The sequence below is a fragment of the Corythoichthys intestinalis genome, chromosome 16 (genome assembly GCF_030265065.1).
Source record: "Corythoichthys intestinalis isolate RoL2023-P3 chromosome 16, ASM3026506v1, whole genome shotgun sequence".
In the NCBI taxonomy this organism is placed as follows: domain Eukaryota; kingdom Metazoa; phylum Chordata; class Actinopteri; order Syngnathiformes; family Syngnathidae; genus Corythoichthys; species Corythoichthys intestinalis.
Window position 1 is genome coordinate 1,437,390 of NC_080410.1, and position 22,099 is coordinate 1,459,488.

The following is a 22,099-nucleotide window of genomic DNA, read 5'->3' on the forward strand; positions in this document are numbered from 1 at the left end:
CCAACCAAACGAGACAAATACCTTTTCACCAATCGGGTTTCTTACAAGTGTAATCAGTTGATTGCAATCAGGTGCTGCTTATGTTAGTAGAAACCTCATTGGTTGAACTGTTTGTGCTGGATCTGTTGGAACAAAAACCAGGACCCACTGCGGCCCTTTGTGGAGTCGGTTTGAGACCGCTGTTATAAATGCATCAATTTGAAGCGTTTCCATACCCCACTCCGAATCGCACGGCATACAGTGTTCTTACGCAGATATTCAGCATCACCGATGGAATACATATAGTGTCCCTGGCGAAAGAGCGCACGGACAGGCACACACAATCTGCGCGGTTGTGAGGGCCTGACTCGGTGGGTTACATTAGTGACGTCTGCCTAGATCAGTTGGCACAGGTAAAGAATTCCCTCAGCTGAAAATCTATATCTTTCATGGAGAACATCTTCCGGGTACGCCAGCGGATTCTGGCGGTCCCGAAATACCCATGCCCTCCGGAGAGAGCCCCTCACAATCCGCGCGCCAATGTCGTAGGGTCGTCCAAGTACGCTGTCATTGTCAGGAGGACACGTCCGCGGAGGAGTGCTGTTTAAATAGAGCGTGGTTAATTGGAATCATGATGTTAAGCAAGATCTAACTCTGACACGACCAGGTTTGGCGTGTGGCGTGTGTTGCCATGGCAACACTTCTCGGTTCCAACATATCCACCTTTCGTAGTCTCGCATAGCCGCGAAATTACGTCGCACGTGATAAAGTTACTCTCGAAGTTCCCCTGCTAAGCCAGAAAACCGGCTTCGTAGTATAGGCCACAGGGCTGTAGCGGTCATTATTATGATGTTAGATTGTTAACTTTGAGCAAAAAGTTTAGATTGACAGATAACATAGGTTTTTCATAGTATTTAGTTTGTTTAACTGTAGTTCAAAAAACCTATTTGTTAATATTATTCAGGAAAAAATGGCAGAATAGACAAGCCTAGATAATTTGGATTGGAAGATTATGTAAATATGATATGGATGAAACAGTTCACACAGGGTTTATGTGTGTGTGCGTGTTTTTCAGAACTGAAACACCCTTCACTGACAGCTACAACTTCTTCTGTGGGACCATCGTCCATTAAAAGATTAGAGTTGACCAGGATCTGCTGCGAATGGACAAGCTTGTGGAAATATGGCTTTATTGGGACCATGGAAAAAGTGCTTAGAAAATGGATTTCATTCCACTACGCTGGATCTATGCGTTCAATGCATTTTTTCTAAGCCAATACCCTTCTAACTTAGTCAACAGCCAGAAATGTATCTTGATGTGAATACACAAAAATACAGATCTAGTGTTGCTGTTTTTGCGTGTTTTAAGTGTTATATTAATTCTGGCAACACAAAATCTTTATCAAATGTCATAAACACATCTACCAAACATTTGAAACAAGTATTGGTGCCTTAGTATACACATAGGTGAATTCATGTAAATGAAATGAAATCAAATCAAATCAAATGCAAATGTAGCTAATTTCTTGAAGGAAACACTTCAACATTAATGATTTGCACCCAGCACAATGAAATATATATTGAATTAAGCTAAAGGCTTATGTATCATATATTAAAAATATCACAACCTACTATGCAATGAAATATATAAAATAAAAAATGCACACCATGATCAAAAATGGCTGAAAATCAACCGAATTGCTACCACACCCTCCTAAATGTGAATCATGGCAAAAATGGAATAAGACAAAAAATTATAGGGTGATCAAAAAATAATGTGCCAAAATCATAAGGTGATACTTAAAAAATAAAAGACATCACAAAAGAAGTGATGGACACGTGTTGAAGATAACTTCCAAGTTTTATTTCATGTTTCACAAGTGCTCAAATGTGAGCACACCCAGCAGCACGGACAAAATCAAGCCACGATGAGAATTCCTCTCAAACTTGTGCATGTCGCAGTTATTGTCTTGATTGCAACTGTTGTTCGATATTTCACATCATCAGTACTTGCTGGACGTGTTGGTATGTTAAAGACAAAGTTATCCATCTTTATGGCACATAACGTATGTTATACACTAAGTGTATGTTCCAGCACTTCCAGCAAATATTGATGACATGAAAGATCGAATAACAGACTATATCAATGCGGGAGGGAGGAATTCTCATGTCAACTTGAATGTTATCCATTCTGCTGGTGATGACCATATTTGAATACTATGAAAACATGAAATTGAACAGTTACTTCCGACATCTGTCCAAGGTAGAGTTTTTTTTTTTTATGTTTTTTGTTTTTGACATGGCATTATGATTTTGGCACAGCCTTTTTTAATCACACTGTATATACACAAAAGGTTGGAATCATTCAAGTATGGTACTGTTGGTACACAACATTTATTTAAACATGGAAGTGTCTCATACTATAAAAATACACATACAAATATTGAAAAACGAATTTAAAAAATATATATATAGAAATAAAAAATAGTAAAACTGTACATGACAACATTACTCCTCAAAATCGCTTTCATCAAAGTCATCAGCCCATCCAAGTGTCTTCTGTTTCTTTGGAAACATTCTCGCATGCTTGGCACCGATATAAATCAGTACAAGAAAGTTTTGCAGACATATAGGAACATCTTCCCGTGTCACAATTGGTTGCCTTTCAACTACAGTTGACTACTTGCAAAACAGTATCAGGGGCAGGATTTTTAGTCATCCATGTCACTGCCAACTGCCCATCCTCAATGTCCCACCCATTCCCAATGGGTGAAGGGGCACACATTTTACCTGTCAGACAACGTTTCATAATTGCTGCTTGATAGTTTGCTGTCCTGCAATGTTGGTACAGAGCATCAGTTTTTGGGGGAATAGAATGTTCTGGCAAGATTGACGAGGCCATACAGAAAGATCTGCATTTGGCATCATTTTTGGCATATATCTGGCCAAACAGATGGCACACGTATTTCCACAACGTGTTAAATGTTTGTAGGTCAAGTTTAAAACTGCTGCCCAGCTTTGCAAACCCAGTCAGGTACTCTTTTTTTTATGACGTGCAAAATAATTTTTTTCCCCCCTTTGCCATGAAAGGCACAAGCAGAGTCACAACCTGTGAATGTATGGATGCCAATGAGTGCTAAACACACACTAGTGCCAGGAGCTGCAGAGACCTCAGAGACGTCAGTCCTCGTTCTGTTGCCTCCTCCTGTGAAAAAATGCAATTTACACTGTAAATCTATCTGCAGACTTACAGCAATCACTGCCACGTCAGTATCAGGGCTTTTATTGACTACAGCTTGATGTTCTTGAGCCAAAAGGTTTATTTAACCATTGTCACCCATAACAGGTATGCAATAAAAAGTTCTACTGGATTCACTTTCTATACACTGTACATACATTTTATAACAAAGTGGTATTGATATCTGGGCTAAAAAATGGCATCGTTACAACACTAGTTTAAATAAGATTTTTGTGAGCATAGGTTAATAACAATTCACCTTGTAGCAAAGGCGTGCGTGTGGCTTATCTGTAGTGAATGTCGTTAAAAATCCCAGTCGACGCATTTTCAGCAATATCCTTCGACGGAGCCTGGGGAGAAAGCCATTGTCTGACGCAACCACGCGGCTCTGCACGTTTTTTTCCAAATTCGTGGCCTTTTTCGCCCTTGGACAGTTGAGAGATGCATATAGCATCGTTTCGATGCCTTTTGACTAAGTTTCGAATGCGGTTTTCTTATCTTTTGTTCATCTTCGCTCGTGTCGTAGTTTGACACGGTCGCCGCCATGTTGTTTGTTTTCCAAACCCATAGCAACAATCCTCGTCTCCTATTGGTGCACGTGACCTAAAATGGCTTCACACACTGACGATACGACTCCGCCGTATCAATATCACTGCGCCACGGGGGAAAAAAAGACCGACACAAAAACGCTAATTACTAAAAAATGACTGGAAACCGTGAGTAGAACTTTTTTTTTTTGGCACTAATTAGCAACGTATGTAAATTACAATGCAGAGGTTATATAGATCCACTTTAGTGGAACGAACCAACACAATTTTCGCTCAGCCAATACAGCCTATGACTATAAGTATTCCTCTATGATCATTTAGGTCTCACTAGAACGTATGTTCTATAACAATCATGAAACAATCGTTCCCGTTTTGCTGTGTTTTTGTTATGATTTGTTGTTGTTCACTGTTACTTATTCAACATTTAATTGAGTCGTGATTTCAATCACAATATAATTTTTGATGGAAAGGTAATACCTTTACTATTCTTAAAACCCTGTGGATATATTATTTACATTTTTTAAAAAAATTATAATTAGTATGAAAGCGTATACCTCTTCCATCTGAAATAGAGCTGCTCATCTTTCCATGAGGTTCTCGATGGAAGGCTTCTGATCCACAACCTCTTGCCTCCTGAACTCGAAGGTCCTGGCCATATTCTCCCGTATGGTTTTCTCATTGTTTCTCTTCTTTACTTCAGTCAGAAGCAATGTTCTCTCTTTCCAGGCTTGCTTGGCTCCCAATGCTAGGCTGAGGATAGTAATTCGCCTCACCTCTTCTTGCTTTTTTGTTGTTTTTTGCAGGGCGGGGAAGAGGATCTTCTCGTGTCTTGGATTTGAGAGTGTTCACCATGAGCTCAGATGCAAGTCAATGCGACTTCAGCTGAGTGCGACAATTGGACATTTTACTCTTGAATCTCAGTTTCCACCCATAGCTCTCATTTACGGAGTCTGGTTGCCTCAGGCAGGGAGGCTTCCTTGTCAGAGCCTCTGCAACATCAGACAGATCTGCATCAGTGGGGTACGCCTTGTAGGAGAAGATCTTCTCTGCCAATCCTTCCAGTATGTCAGACAACATTTTTGAGGTAGGCGTCAGTCTAATTTGGTCTCTCATGTATTCAGCATTCCCTTTCTCGAGTTGACCTTCTGTTTCAAAGGAGAAAAGCTGGATCTTGAATTCCTTTGGTTAGGGCTCTGTTCGGAGTCTTTCAGAAGAGCTGCTTCTGAGTATGATTGTATCATCTGATTCAGCTGTGGACAAGGAGCTTGAATCTTGGTCACTTGAATCAGCTGGGACACTGCTTAAATTCAGAATGAATTCAGTATCGGGAACAGTCTGTATGACCTTGATGGTCGTGAGATCCTTGATAGAGGAGGTTGAGTTCAAGTTAACAAATGTGCCACCAAAGCCATCATCCTTATATTGCAGCCGGATGCCTCCACTAAGTTTACATGTGTATTTGACCTTTTCAATGAGCTCCTCAACAGTGTCTGGCACCAGGGGCAGATCCATCCTCTCAGAGCTGTCGTCACGGAGCAAGATAAGGAGTCGTATGGGATTTGCCACGATGAGTCCTGGATAAGTCTGGAGAACAGGAAAGGGAGAAGGAAAGCATTAATTCAGATTCAGAAACACATTGTGTGGGCATAAAGATGACAATAACTGCTGAACATCAAATTGCCCCAGTCTCAATTTAGTGCCCATTTAACATTTCTAGTAGAATGAATTACATGCAAATATGATATATATATATATATATATATATATATATATATATATATATTTTTTTTTTTTTTTAAATAAAAATGCAGACCTTAACATTGAATATATTTCTTCAGGGTCATCAAACGCACTCCCACCACAGTGTAATCTACCAGCGGATATGGATCAGTCTGTTCATCTGGCGACAAGAGTATTATGTCTTTGCTCACTTTGAGTTCAAAGGCCCTGAAGTGTTCCCAGTGCCATGCACTCAGCTTCCGAACAATGAAAAAAAGATTGTCCTTTAGAACCAACATGTGGATGATTTCAGTGAATTCAGGGATCCCTGCCAAAGTTCCGTGTGCAAGAATCATTCCAATTCTGTAATTAAATCCATCATAAGTGACATTCTTTGCCAGACATACATTGTCCACATTTGGGTATTTCAGCCGAATAGCATGTGCAATTTCATCCTTCAACACACCAAGAGAAAGAGTTGAAAAATTTGACACTTCAAGAAGAGGTTTTTGAGGGTACATAAATATCTGCTGTGCCATATGAAATTGGTGTCGTTCTACCAAAGACAACAACACATTCTTGAAAGATCTTATATTTCGAGCGACTCTTTATAAAAAAAAACTGGGTTTTGCTTCAAATCTCAATGTCCAAAAACAAACTAAGGGTCCAAATTGACAAATCAGTTGAGGGTAATGTTCTAAATAATCAGTTTAAGTTTATGATGATGCTTAGGCAGCAGGTTGTAGTCCGGAAAAACGTCTTAAAATTGTACTCTGTGTTCTGAGATTTTGAAACGCAGATATGCAATCAACTCCTCTGTATGGACAGGTGAGACTATAAGGTCCACAATATCCTTTAGATCAGTCATTATTTTCCAAGCAGGTTCTTCAGCAGGCACATTCTGGCCAACAAAGAAGGGGAAAAACCTTAACAATCTCCAGTTTTCATGGGAATTCCCAACTATTGTCTTTCGAGATGCAAAATTTAATGGCACTGGATGGGGACAATTTACTTTGTCAGTCCACTTAAAAGGAACATGTAGTATAGACTCATTTAAATATGTAAGTGTAAAGTATTTCTTAGATATGAAGACAAACAGACACAAGGCTATCTCTAGAGGAACAATCCCTTCAAATAAATCATGGACCAGATCTGGGGGGAAACCAGTAGTAACTTTGAAATGACTGAGTTTCTCAGAGAGGACACATCTCTTCTTAAAGGCAGGCATGAAAATGGGTCAGGGGTTAAAAAGGTGAGAAGGGTGTGGAGGAAATATGTTCCAGTACACTGTACACCCCAACAAAATATTGAGCTCTGTCGACCCACACTGTGTTTCAGCAGGGCCGTGCAGAGACCGGTGGAGGGGCGAGTGCTTGTAGATCAAAAGGGGCACATGAACAAGTATTTAATACACCTTAAAACAACATAACTTCAATTTTAACCAGCTTTAGATAATAATTGGCTGCGACTGTGACATACTTTAATTGGGAGGGGGCAACAGTGAATAGAAATCAAAACTGTCATCCACACTTTCTGGCTGTGACTCAGTCAGTCTAGCTCTTTTCTTCCTTCAACCTCTGCATCAAAACTTCCTTCCTCAACTTGTTCATCTGAGAACAAACCACATCAGATGGTCACTGAGCCACCAACAGCACAGTTTTCTCAAAACTATTATTTCATTATTATCCATACTTAACAACTCTAGCACCTAATGATTAATAAAGCAATGACATAAAATCTTATAGAAAAATAACATTGTAATGTGTTTATAATTGTATTTAATACCCGACTATCCTTGCAAACCTGTTCTTACCAGGTCTGCTAGTCACCCAGCTGATGAGGTATCTGCTGCCTTTAGCAGCTTCATCCAACTCCTTTTTTTATCCCTCAATCTCCTTTCCCTACGAGGCATGTCTATGTAATGAAATATAAATATAAAAAAAAAAAAAAAAAAACAGACTCCCCGGTGGCTTTTAGTTTTAAAGCTTTCTTAATTTCTTTCTCTCTCAATAACGATGGAGGTAGATTTGTGTTTTTATTATTCAATCAAAAAACAAAGTTACTTCTATCAAAAACAAAGTTGCTTCAATCAAAATACAGTTATACTTTTAATCCCAAAAGTCACTTCAATTAAAAAAAAATGTTTTTGATTGCAAAATAAATTTGAGACAAAAAAAGCATTTGAAAACTATTTTTCTTGATTGAAACAAATTTTTCCATTGAAGTAATGTTGTTTTGCATTTGGGCCACATTTTGGCTGGGACATTTGTGTTTTTATTATTCAATCAAATAAGTTGCTTCAAACAAAAAATATATATAAAAAGAAAAACTTTGCACATGTGTCAATCACCGTTTAACAAAGCCTGAGAGGGTTTGAGTAGACTCAGTATGAAGCATTTAATAAAGCCAAGCATTTTCTTACTACTTTATTCTTGTTTAAAAATAATTCGGTGGACAGTAACATGTTTAAAACTTATCATAATTCTTACATTTTGAAGTGCTTGAAAACCATTTATAAATGATACTTTGGTGAAAAAAGTGAAAAAACATGTCTTATATATATGTATCTTTTTTCCAATGTAAAATCTGAATAAATACATTGAACACACACAAAAAAAAATGGGTGGGGTGGGGGGGGGCGCTACTTCGCGGTTTTCACTTATTGCGGCGGGTTCTGGTCCCCATTAACCGTGAAAAACGAGGGATCCCTGTATTTCTGAAAAGCTTTAAGAAGCAAGAGTCATTCCCACCACTCGTCGGGCCGGTGTTGTGCCGACACCGGCCGTCAGCTCAAGTCCCAGCCGAAAATAACGCGTCTAAGGCGGACGACGGGAGCGATGCGATGCGAGGCGACCCCTCAATCCGAGAGCATGCCACTTAATTTGACTCAACAGTGTGTTTCTTCGTTTATATTACTGCTAAATACACAAGCTTGACGCCAATTTAACGGGAGCTATTTTTTTTCATGGGAGATTTGGCTAGCTCTGGCAGTGTTCAACGCAAGTTGCAATGAATGGCATTAACTTTTTTATATCGCAAAATGTGAAAACGATTGAAACCATTACTCACCAAATTCAATCTGCTGGCAAATACAGGCAAGTGTGTATGCTGCGCTCTGGTCTGCCCCGGTGTGGATAAGGCCTGCTTTTTTGTTTTCGCAGCTTTGCAATGCAAACAAAGGCTCACCGAGCACTCCTTGTTTCACCTAAGGAGTGCGCGCGTTTGGAATAATGGCCCACAGCTTGGGCCGATGATTGGTTCTCGTCAGCGAAGCATCTAGAAGGATTTGCTGACTGTCCGTGTCACTTTTTTAAAGAACCGATCAGTTTACGTACTAAGTTAATCACATGATGGTAATAATAATAATTTAATAAAACCTCCCGACCCCCCCCCCCTCCCAAAAATAATTTCTCCTCGGATCTACGCAATTCACGTAGGTCGCCCTTTTTTACTTCAAAACGGCGAATTTCGCCGAAAGGTGAGAGATTTTCATGCCTGTAAAGGGTATGAAAACGCAAAGGGGGTGTGAGACATCAATAGAACCGTTATGTGCCAAGATAACAAATATTGATAAAGTTAACAAAAAAATCAATCACATTAATGAGCAATTATCGAAAATAGATCGAAAATGACGAACATTTCCGAAGGTGTTCCGGAAACAGCCGAATGGGGCGGCGACGTCAATACAAGTGAATGAAAGTCAAGGCGGAGCCAGGTGCCATTGTTTTTTATCGACGAGAGAGTAGCGCTCGGGTTTGTTTGACCAAAACATCACTAAAATGGTTCAAAACTGCTGTTCTATGTGGTGTACAAATAGCTATTTATCGGAATATAGTTTCCATGAGTTCCCGAACGCGGAAAAAAAAAAAAGCTGGACTACGCAGACAATGGGTTAAGTTCGTCCGTGCAAAGAGGGCTAATTTTCCAGACCCAGCCCCCGGCACGGTTTTGTGTGGTGCGCATTTTCCACCTGAAAGCTTCTCGAACTATGGACAAGTGAAATCGGGTTTTGCTAAAAGATTGCTGCTCAAAGCAGATGCGGTGCCGACCATAAACGCACAGCCACCTAAATGTCCCAAGACACGAAGAAAGAGGACGAAGACTGCCACTGATGAGACCACCTCACCATCCCAGGCAAAGCAAAGGAGGGTTGTTGCTAAGCTGGAAATGGCCAGAGTGAGTACTCTTCTATAATAAAAAAAAAATATCACGCATTGGATACAGGACTGGACACATGTATAAATTATAAATAAAAGCAATAATATATAATATTTTACATTTTACACATTTTAATATTTATTGCTCACCTCAATGACCGTTTCATTACGCTGCATTGGCGTTCGTTTCGGCTCAAATTGGTAACCTAAAACACCAATTAAAGCTTCATAACTCTCCTCGTCACCATTAGATGAACATTCGTTACGTCCTTCTACGTCGGATTTGTCGCTGGAACTAGAAACGAAATTGTCTGCCATCATCGCCGCCATTCAGTATTAAAGCACTGAGCCTTTTTCTTGTTGAAGAAACACCCCTCACTGTCAATTCTGAATTCTCTTTTATTGACAACGAGGGGTGTTTCTTCATGAGGGAACCTGGAATATGTGCAGAGCAGGACGAACACAATGCAACAGCATAAACAGCTCAAAACACCGCTAATTCTCCCCTCACTAGAAGGAATTATATTGATGCAGACAGGCGCTGCCCCCCTAGTGGCCGGTGGCACTCTCTTCACTTGTAATGACGTCACGCAAACAATCTGCCAGATCTCGGGCGCCGGTCGTTTTAGCTTGACAATCGATCCAAATTTCTCTCATTTTCTTGTGTGTAATTACACGAAGTGGCATGATTGAATACAAAAGGCATGCGTTTATGGATAAATGATGGAATATTAACATTTCCCCAGGGGTTGACATACCCTTTAACACCACAGAAACTGTTCAGAGATTGTTCTGTGGTTTTGAGATGCTCTGAGTGAAGGTCTTCTGTTCTGACTGTAAAACATCCAAAGTCTGCTTGCTTAGTTTGAATTTCTGATTTGGAAGCTGTACAAAATCGGCATATATGACCACTTGAAAAAGTCTCAATAAATCCAGCAATGCTGTGGGCTCCAAGATTGTCTGCTATAACACACTGTACTGTTCCCTTAACACACTTCCCTAACTTTGGCAGAAACACACCCTGTTGTTCCAAGGAAATTAGATCCAGTGTTTCCCATAGGATTTTTTGAAACTGTGGTGGTGGGCTGCATCGGAGTCGGACAGCCTCACCATGTCGTGCCACGGCGAATTTTTTTTTTTTTTCTTCATTATTTTTCCCCCCCAAGAAGAACCATAACAAAGATATATTTGAAATATTTCATTAGCTAGGCTAATGTTATAGCTCTCAGCTACGGTACATGTATGTAAAATGCGTAGCTGATTACAGCTATGTTACCCTATGTAATAATGCGACTTTTTTTCTCGTAGCAATAGTACGACTTACATCTCGTAGTGACTCAGGGTTGGCAACCCAAACTGTTGAAAGAGCCATATTTGACCCCCCCCCCCCCCCCCAAAACCCCCAAAACTGATACAGTATGTCTGGAGCAGCAAAAAATTCAAAGCCTTGTACAAGCCTTATAATTATCAATACTAGCTATATTAGCCTACTATAAAAATGACTAAGTTGGCTAGAAATACATAATTAGCCTTCATGATTAAATGTTTATTTTCCCTGCAGTGGATCCTATAGCGCACCACGTGACTACTCTGTTGTACGATGCCACCACAAGTTTAACTTCATTACAATATTAATGAATTGAAAGAATGTTTGTGTCATGTTTGTCCTCCTAGAAATCCTATTAAAACAAAAAATATATTTCCCTCCCCCATCTTTTTCCATTAAAAAAATAAAAATAAAAAAAAGCAGCGCCAAAGAGCCGCGGGTTTCAGACCGCCGTCGTAGTCCTCCTTTTTCCCTTTTATTTGACCCTCGTAAGTACTACATTACCACAACAATAACAGTCCTTCTGTCAACTGACCCATTTACAGGACTGGGGGAATTGTAATAGCCGTGTAAAGACTTTTACTTGATTCGGTGAGAAGGTGAATAGTTTTTTCCCCGTTGTTCGTGAACTAAATTTCCACACAAACGCACATCGAGGTACCATTAACTTAGCAAGGAGAGGTATGAGAGTCATTTTTCTAGTGTCCCAGAGCTTGCGAAATTGGGGGGGGGGTTGCATTTATCAAAGTTTCGTCAGCCGTAATTGTCTGAAGTTGGCGCGCCGGTGTTGTGCCGAAAAATAGCCACTCCACGCAAAATGTCCCCCCTGACGGGAGCGCCCACACGTCACTCGTACAAACAGCCTTTTCTTACCAATCGATGGACACGGAAACGACGTTCTTGTACCGTGAATATGTATCATTTTACTCTGCTTGAACTAATAAATATTTTACTGTGACCAACGCTCTGAAAATAGAGCAAGGCTTTATTATGGGCCCCGCCTCTCCGCGCAAGTTCAATTAAAGTTTGCTTTCCGTCCAAGACGGCCGTCCACCGCTCACTTTCGCCGAAAAGTCCGATCCAAACTATTGTAATGCCCCGGATATGGGGAAGAAGGAGAGAAGTCTGTATTTGCTTACCCACTTGATTGTGGTAACAATCATACAGAAAAACAATAACAAAATAACAGCGTGCTGCTAAGACATGCGACGGGCCGCCACAGTCTCGTTCATTTGTGGGAAACACTGAGATCACAAATGACAGGCTCGAGTACTGCCTCATAACCATATACCTTCAAATCTGCAATTCTGACTAGAAGAGCCAAGTGTATCGATGACAGTGAAGATTGAGAACCAGGGGACAGATTACCAAAAGTCCAATAGAGGGCAGAGATCTTATGTTTCCTTCTTGATGTGCCAATGGGGTTACGTATTTCAAAAATCATCGATATAGAAGTTAAGTGAAATTGCACAGTCTTTAGACAAAAGTGTGTTGTTTCTGAAAAATTCACCATCAAAAGGACAACGGTAAACTGCTTTGTCACTATTGGGTGACCGATATTTCCCTTTCAAATTAGCAGTCTTTATCAAAACAGAATTTAAATTTAGAACCTGCTGCAATGTTTTCAGCACAGACACATACTGTAATGATTTTTTTGTTCCTTTTATCAAGAATATATTCCACTGGTGACACTACACCAAATTCTCTTTTATAATATGACTTGCGCTTCCAAGAAGTAGACAATGGGCCTTGTTTCTCTAATGCCCTTTGAATTGGATGTGAAGAACAAATCACTGTGGCTAGTTCTTCAACAACAAATGCTTCCACATGACAGTTGTTGTCTCCAAAAACCTGGTTAATTATTTTTAGACTATATGGTACAGAGACAGCTCCAATGAGATGTTGTAGCTCCTCAAGAAATTCGTTGACGACTGTACTGGAGACTAAATATGTATGTTCCAATTTAAGTAAAAGTGAAGCTAATTTCAGTTCAGTTTTTTTTTTCAAAATTCCTAGACTCTTCAGTGGCTAGATCATCCAACTGTACTTCTTCATTCAGGCCAGAGTTCAACGAGTCACAAGTATTGGAACTGAGCGATGATGTGATGATTATTCCCCTTTTGAAGTCATTGACTGTGCACAACTGATGTTTTCTCCATTTATGGGTCCTGAAACTGCTGTATATGTTTGATTTGTATGAACAACCATCAAACATACAAGAGACCAGTTCGTTTTTTTTCAAATGTTGATTGATATGAAGGAAAAAAATCATACTCCGTGGAAAGCTGATTGTCGTTACAAGCATAGCACTTGAATGAAGAGAGCTTCGGTGTGGATGTCTGAGAAGGATGACTCTGAGTTAGGTGTTTCTGTAGACCATTCCATGTCTTGGACAAACAGGGACAATTTGCATGGATGCATGGGTAAGGGCGGCACCTACCGTGAAACTGGTGGTCAATACGATAATGCTTTAGTAGCTCAGATCGTTCTGAAAATGACAGGCTGCAATCTTTGCATTTCCACATCTGATAACTGTGAAAACAAAGGAAATAATAGTGAGTTCCCTTACAGATGATACACTGATCTGTGTTGGTTCAATCAACAGAACTAAAAAAAAAAGAAATACAGTACTCCATCTGCTGCTATACAAATGTATAGATTAGTGAGGGTCTAGTATTAAGGGTGATTTGAGAAATGGTTAAAAAATGTGCTGTGTAGATGCAAGATATTATCTGTTCAGGTTGGAAGATGTAGCATGCCGCCAACTGAAAGATCTGAAAAGAGCGATCTTGTGGTTCTGAAAGAGTACACATTAAAATAAAATATCACTGCTCTCTGAAGATCACATAATACAAAAATGTAGATAATACAGTAACTGCAAAATATGGGTAACATATCAAATTAAATATGAGAATTTATTTATAATATATATAAATATAATTTACATATATATACAGTATGTATATATATACACTGGTTTATAAATTATATAAAAAAAAAAAATATATATATATATATATATATTTTTTTTTTTTTTAACAGAGAGTAAGGTGGTATAAAGTAACAAAACAGCCACATATGCAATAATCTATCTACAATTACTTATGCTGGATGACAGGTTAACTCTTTTTTTCTCATTACTGCACTCTGTGTAGTTACCGCCTTTTTGCTTCGTAGACCAAAACTAGCCCCACGAACGGTCCCTGATGTTAGCGAGCACTAGCACGTCTCCATTTCTCTCTCTCACTCAGCAGCAGTACCGCAAAAAAAAAAAAAAAAAAAAAAAAGAAATACAGTCTGAGTGAAGCGCTGGAGCCATGGACCGGCGGTATCTAACTAAAGCCGGCTTTAGGAACAAGTATGAGAGCCTTATGCAGGGCTAACTCCATGCTAATTGCGGCTAGCGTTAGCGATTAGCATCCACCACTAACACCACCTGCTCCCCAGCTCATAACAGCTTGGTAACTTCTGACAAAACACTGGAGTCTCTTGTCGATATTTGCCCACGGCTTCAGCGCTTCATATGGACTATATTTCAAATTTTAACAACACAAAACACTAAAACTTTAATTATTAGCAATTAGTGCTGATTGTGCTCAATGCGCATGCGCGAATCACATCTGACTCAAATCAGATATATTACTTGCAGGACATGAAGGAAAAAAATAATTGAAAAATAAACTTTGTTTTGGTTCATTTGGACGTATAATTGGTTCAGTATAAATCAAATTTGATGTCTGTAAATGCAAAATAAATGGTTTTCACAATCAAATCAATAATTTCATCCCGTTTTAAGTGGCAGTTATTAGTTAAAGTGAACAACTGCATGCAACAATTTTTAGAGTGGTATTTACATGCATTTAGCATTACGGACAAAAACACACTCAAATCTAAACTTTGGCCCGGCTTTCGCTCACTGGCATGCCCCCTCCCCAAACCGAACTCGTCAAAACAAAATGTTTATATTTTTAATATCATCATATGCTATAGTTTAGCTCCAACTGGATTCATTACCTCATTACTTTTCATCCTTCACACAGACAGTGGAAACAGAAATGTCGTTTATTCCATCTGCAGGAGACTGGTAGATCAGAATTTTACGACACTGTGCGCTGGTCCTCATGGAAAATGCAGTCTTCCTTAAGGCAAAACACTGCTGCTTTTGTCCACCTGCATCGCTAAACTCATCCAAAACTGAAAAGTTACCTAGTGTTGCTTTAAGCTCCTTCCAATCGCAGCTTCCCTGCATCACTGTTTGTTAAACAGTTTTTGTTACTTATTTTGGTGGCTCTCTCATTGGGGAATGTTTGAAAGACTTGAGCTGAAATCTAAAACAAAATAGTGTTTTAACTTCCTTTTTTTGTGCCTTTTTCTTGGGGGAATTTTCAGTTGAGTTTATAGTGTTTGCTGTGATTGTTTTGTTTTCAAATTATTCCCTCAAAAATTTTAAGAGATTTAATGAATAAAATGTCTTTTTATCTATGATTATCAGACTAAATGCACTAAAATTGTTCTTCCATAACTTCTGCTGCTTCCTTATTTTTTTTTTTGCCAGACCTGAGTGTTTTAATAACGAGGAGCTCGCCTTGCCCTACAGTTGCACACGGAATATGTTCGGAACCTCCCTATACAAATACAAATAAATAAGCCTCTTCAACTCTTCTTTCTATTTAAGAGCTGATCAATTTTCTTTTGCCTTGCCTTTTTTTTTATCGCATTAATTCAACAGGCTTGTTCTTTATTTCCTTTTTTGTTGTCCCTGAAAACCTGTGCATTTAAACCAGTTGGTTGCTAACTTTCCATTCTGATCACATGTCATTATATCAGCCAGTTGAACGGAGTCCACAGTGGTTTGCTGCGCACATCTTAGCGACTCGTCAGACTCTGACACAATGAGCAGCAGAACTCCATAGAATAATAAATACAGTCCCTGACAAAAGTGTTGACGCTTATCCATTTTGTAGAAACAATTGCTAATAACCTGACTATTAATTATTCAATTGGTTTCAGAAATGGCTCATATGAAAGCTAAGACCCTCCCAAATGATGTTGAATGTACAAAAATATATTTGTTTCACTGAAAAAAGATTTATCATTTAATGAAGACATAAAGGTCAAATTTTGGCAAGACAAAAGTTTTGTCGCCTACAGAAAGTAGTGTGAAAATCGAACAAGAAATGTACTTCAAATACAAAAATATGTTACATAACATAAGTGAATTAAGTAGTGGTGGTGTGTTAAGGATCCGCGAATGTGGAGAAAACGACTGGGCCCAAAAACAGACAACGGGGGGGGGAAGTACAAAAGAGAATAGAGAGACACCCACAAGTTTCAACCTGGTGGTCTATTCAAGACATTTCTCTTTTTTCATTCCTACAGTTTACTTGACTTTTCATAGAAAAACCAACAGTTTGCGCTGGAATCTGCAGAGATGAGACACCAATTCCAAGTAAGCTGTTTTTTAGTTTGTGTAATATATAATTCGCTATCCATTTTATAAATATTACAGATTATTTAACAGTTGTTTATAACAGCTCTATGAGATGTTATGTGCCATAAATTTAAATGTGCGCAAAGATATAAGCCCACCGACACAACTAAGGGCATAATAGGCCCCCGCCCCCCAAGCCCCCACAAACCAACACACGGAGCCCTGATCTCAACATGATGCAGTCAATCTGGAATTAAGAGACAGACACAACTAAAATATCAATATCCAAGGAAAAAATGTGCTCTCTCTGCTACTCTGATGAGTACTTTGTCATTATTTTAAATGGCACATTAGCGCGCGCGATCACGCGAGAGCTCATGAGGGGACGGAGTTGGCGGACCGCAGCCGTACGCAGCTGGTATGATTTGCCTGGTTTTGACGTACTGCATAGCACACAGTCAACACAGAGCCGGAACGGACCGGAACCGGAACGATGATGCATCTGGTGTATTTGGGCCCGAACATAAAAAAACTGAAACGGCCAATTTATTTTTCTCAGAGGCGGCCTTCCCATCAGGCAGACCAGGCTTGGTGCCACCAGCGGGAGGCTGGTCGCAGTGTGCATACCAAACGTGCATTTTTTTCCCTGTGTTATTATTTTATTTGTTTTCTTTCCAAGCCATATATACATATGGCGGAAAACACTCAGGTGACTTGAAGTTCCGCTCTGAGACCCCCAATTTGGCCAACTTTCAAAATTGTCCGATATGCATGTGTGATAAATCATTGGAAAGCTTAAAACCAAAATTTTCTGGGGGAAGATTTTTCTTTTTAACAGGAGGGCATTTTAAAAAAAATGTTTTTTAAACAACAAAACCCTATTTGGAGGTGAGAGCACGCGAGAGCAGAATTACAGACACCATGACTTTAACGAGATATTATCGCGTACTTACCTTGTTTCGATCCAAAAACTCCATGTTGCATTTATCATGGAGTGTCAAGACACAGATGAGAATGACCAGAGCTGGATTTTAGGGGTGAAACATGGTAATATAACAAGGGTCACGAAGCAGAAATCGCAGACATCAAGGAGTGGTCGAGATTTTCTTTTTCATATATACACTGTATTCCCTTTTAAACGTAATTTTTCTTTGTTTGTTAGATGATAAATATACGATCCAAATTGGAGAAAATGTAACAACAACAAAAAAAAATACAATTAAGCGACAGTTATGAGGTAGATATCTTTGACTTTTTTACAGACGCCATTTTTTTCATTGTGACATATTTAGTTTAAAAGTTTGAACTATGAGAGTGAATAATTTTTTAAAGTCGTTTTTTTCTTAAACGAAATATGAGACATCAATTAATGATTCTAAGCTAAAAACGACAGACATTTTTAATAACAAATATAATGAATTACCTTCATTTTATGGCTGGGTTGAAACAAAAGCGGTTGCGCGACGTCTGTAAATGGGGGTTTTCAGGGTAAAAACGAAAAAAATTAAAAATAGTTCAGGGGCTTAAGGCGCTATATTTTGATGGAATTCATTTGAAAGGTGCCCTCAAATTTGCAAGTTTTAACAATTCAAAGTTTGGTTTGTCACAACGCCCCCAGAGGCGTAGCAAGGGTCCCCAAGGGTGCCAGGCAACAAGCAACATGGGGCCCTTTTGAGTCACGTGACACACATACATACTCGCGCAGTATAATGAACACAAAGGTGGGGGGGTGCGAGTGCGCGCTGCATGCACGTGCGGTCATCTTGGCCATAAAAGTGGCGAAAACTAAGCACTTTACACTGACTCATATGGATGTACTCACATTCGTTCATGGATACACACATTTTAACAGGTGGCCGTCCTCTGCTCGAAATGCGCACCTTACGCCTATTCTCGCGCCCAGAATACGCAGCGCTTGTGACGTAGAACAATAACAGGACTAGTTGCTATGGGAACGTACGCATACACGAGGAACCTTGCTAAAAGGAGTATTAAAATTGCTAATAAAATCGTTTAGCATTATTTTAGATTATTATTTTATATATGTTATATTTTTCTTATAGAGTATTCGACAAGGAATACGATAGACCCATTAATAGACTTTTTTGGGAAAAATCACCATTACTTTAAGTAGTCACATGACTAATGAGGTGGCCTGTGAAAATCAACGTAAAACACCTCGGCAAGGACTTTCCAGAGAGTACTTGGTGAGTCACTCTTTAAACAATCATGTGGTATTAATAGCTGATTGGATTTTCTTAAACATGTATAATATGCGTGACATGGTTAGTGCTGATTGGGATTGATAACAGAATCATTAGATAATCTGCCAAATGATTCCATGGTATTGAAACACTTCCTACACTTGTCGCTGCCACAGTGCAATAAAGCTGCTTGTGCCAAATCTGTTGGTCCTCTGGGGGCCCCTGCTGGCTGGGGGCCCTAGGCAATTGCCTGGTTTGCCTAATGAGACTTGATACCTCTGAACACCCCTTGGTTATACTGTCATGGTTTAGCCCAGAAGCATGCAGCACGCTGCCAGCTGCAGCCAGCTTGTGGATAAAATACAGTATAGGCAGTGGAGGTGCATCACACTCTGCACTCTGTCTAGAATAGATGTTAAAGGGCGTGCCTCAACACATTGTGGACACTCAGCAATCATGCAGGCATGTCGTGGATGAACAAGTGGGTTGGGGGTGTCATGTTTTAGAGGAGGAAAAACGGGGAAAAGACAGGTAATGTATTGATGTGAATCGTAAACTATAATGATGAATTAATCCTCAATTAAATGTTACCATTTGAGCTAAGCAAACTAAATGGATGGTAGCAGCTAATAAAGCCATTAGTTTATTTGCTCAGCTCTCACCTGAGTGACTTAATACAGTATGTACTGTAGGCATACCTGTCAACCCGAGGCCATTGGCAATCTTACAAATAGTGACGTATGCCCTTGCAAATTGGTGACTAATTTTACAACGTTTTATAGGGTGTGCAATACGACACAAAAATAAAACTCAATTTTTTAAAATAATATGAATTTATTGGTAATATTGTCATATATAACCTGGTGCAATCAAAGAACAATATCTTCAGCTACATCATGATTACTAAAATTTAAAAATGACTTTTGTTATAATTGCATGTAGCGCTTTTGTCAATTTCTATCATGTCTTTTGATGGCTGCACATCGTGGCACTTCAGCTCACAATTCAGTTTGACTTGAAGGTAGTTTGTTATTGTATCCAATTATAAATTAAAAAGGTCAATTGATAAAATGAACTTACCGATGCAATCTTTGAGTCAGGGAACATTTCTTTTGCTAATTCTGAGAAGTGATCAACAATAGTTGTAGGCAATTTGTGTTCAGCAACAAATTGGCAGAATAAAATCTCAGCTTTCGTCACAGCATAGCTTTTCATTCTGCAGACTGCACCTTAATGACCAGTGCTGTTAATCTTACTTTAAAAAAGTAGTTAATTACAGTTACAAATTGTTGTGCAAAAAAGGAAAAGAATATATATTTAAAGTATTTAATATGTTAAAGTTTATAAGTAGTTTATAAGTATATATCGAGTACAACATATTTAATCAGACAATGATTTAAATAAAAAAGAAATAATGCGAATGTTAAGCAGAATAAACTAAGGGTTGTTCAGGGGCCCCTATGATCCCGAGGCCCAGGACAACATACCCGGTTGCCCCCCAATGTCGATGGGCTTGCTCCTTCCCACTCCCGCTCTTCTCTCTCCGTGTCTCTGACTTTTCTTGCGTCATTCAAGCAACGTAGTAACGCATAGTAACGCCATAGACTTCATAATACTTGGGAAATGGGATACGGGGCTGATCCGTAGAGGGCCTATTTTAAAAAACTTTGAATTCAAACATTTTCAAAACCAAAGCTGCTACCGACCTAAAACCAAAACAGGCACCTACCTTAGCCATATAAAGTAGGGCAAATAAGTATTTAGTCAACCACTAATTGTGTTCTCCCACTTGAAAATATTAGAGAGGCCTGTAATTGTCAACATGGTTAAACCTCAACCATGAGAGAAAGAATGTGGAAAAAAAAAAAAACAGAAAATCACATTGTTTGATTTTCAAAGAATTTATTTGCAAATCATGGTGGAAAATAAGTATTTGGTCAAGACCAAAAGTTCATCTCAATACTTTGTTATGTACCCTTTGTTGGCGATAACAGAGGCCAAACCTTTTTTTTTTAACTCTTCACAGCTTTAGCTTTTCACACACTGTTGCTGGTATTTTTGCCCATTCCTCCATGCAGATCTCCTCTAGAGCAGTGATGTTTTGGGGCTGTCGTTGGGCAACACGGACTTTCAACTCCCTCCGCAGATTTTCTATGGGGTTGAGACCTGGAGACTGGCTATGCCACTCCAAGACCTTGAAATGCTTCTTACAAAGCCACTCCTTTGTTGCCCTGTCTGTGTGTTTGGGATCATTGTCATGCTGAAAGACCCAGCCACGTCTCATCTTCAATGCCCTTGCCGTTGGAAGGAGATTTTCACTCAAAATCTCTCGATACATGGCCCCATTCATTCTATCCTTTACACAGATCAGTCGTCCTGGTCCCTTTGCAGAAAAACAGCCCCAAAGCATGATGTTTCCACCCCCATGCTTCACAGTGGGTATGGTGCAATTCAGTATTCTTTTTCCTCCAAACAAGAGAGCCTGTGTTTCTACCAAAAAGTTCTATTTTGGTTTCATCTGACCACAACACATTCTCCCAGTCCTCTTCTGGATCATCCAAATGCTCTCTAGCGAACCGCAGACAGGCCTGGACGTGTACTTTCTTCAGCAGGGGGACACGTCTGGCAGTGCAGGATTTTAGTCCCTGGCGGTGCATTGTGTTACTGATAATAGCCTTTGTTACTATGGTCCCAGCTCTGTGTAGGTCATTCACTAGGTCTCTCCGTGTGGATCTGGGATTTTCGCTCCCCGTTTTTGTTATCATTTTGACGCCACGGGGTGAGGAGGGAGTTGAAAGTCAGTGTTGCTCAACGACAGCCCCAAAACATCACTGCTCTAGAGGACATCTGCATGGAGGAATGGGCCAAAATACCAGCAACTGTGTGTGAAAAGCATGTGAAGAGTTACAGAAAACGTTTGGCTTCCGTTATTGCCAACAAAGGGTACATAACAAAGTATTGAGATGAACTTTTGGTATTGGCCAAATACTTATTTTCCACCATGATTTGCAAATAAATTCTTTAAAGATCAAACAATGTGATTTTCTGTTTTTTTTTTTTTACATTCTGTCTCTCATGGTTGAGGTTTACCCATGTTGACAATTACAGGCCTCTTTAATATTTTCAAGTGGGAGAACTTGCACAATTAGTGGTTGACTAAATACTTATTTAAAAAAAAAAAGGAAATCTGGCTCCTTGGTGACCTTTTTGTCAGGGAGTTCTGGCAAGAAATTCTAGCCACTTTCATCCTTGTTAAAACTAAGGTGAACGTACGGCCCTTTTGGCCGGGTTTTAGGAATTGCGCCAGCCCGGGTCGTAGGAATTGCACTAGTGTGGTTCCGGGGACCTGGCTGGCGTGATTCTGACAATCTGGCTAAAAGTTCAGATTCCAACATCATCGATTTAGTAGGTAAATATTTTACTCTTTTATAGTAACGCAACAGCTTATAAAAGAGTCAAATATTGTAGCTACTGTTATTTATCTATTCTGTTTAGA

At 39.4% G+C, this 22,099-nt stretch overlaps 1 long non-coding RNA gene across 1 annotated transcript; it reads right to left on the minus strand.

The window, feature by feature from the left end:
- Positions 1-5,243: 5,243 nt before the first annotated feature.
- On the minus strand, positions 5,244-13,535 carry LOC130904649 (uncharacterized). The gene is made up of 3 exons (XR_009060882.1): positions 13,409-13,535; positions 13,243-13,307; positions 5,244-5,349 (listed from the first exon to the last, which is right to left on the minus strand). It is a non-coding gene; the product is annotated as an uncharacterized LOC130904649 (long non-coding RNA).
- Positions 13,536-22,099: the final 8,564 nt, after the last annotated feature.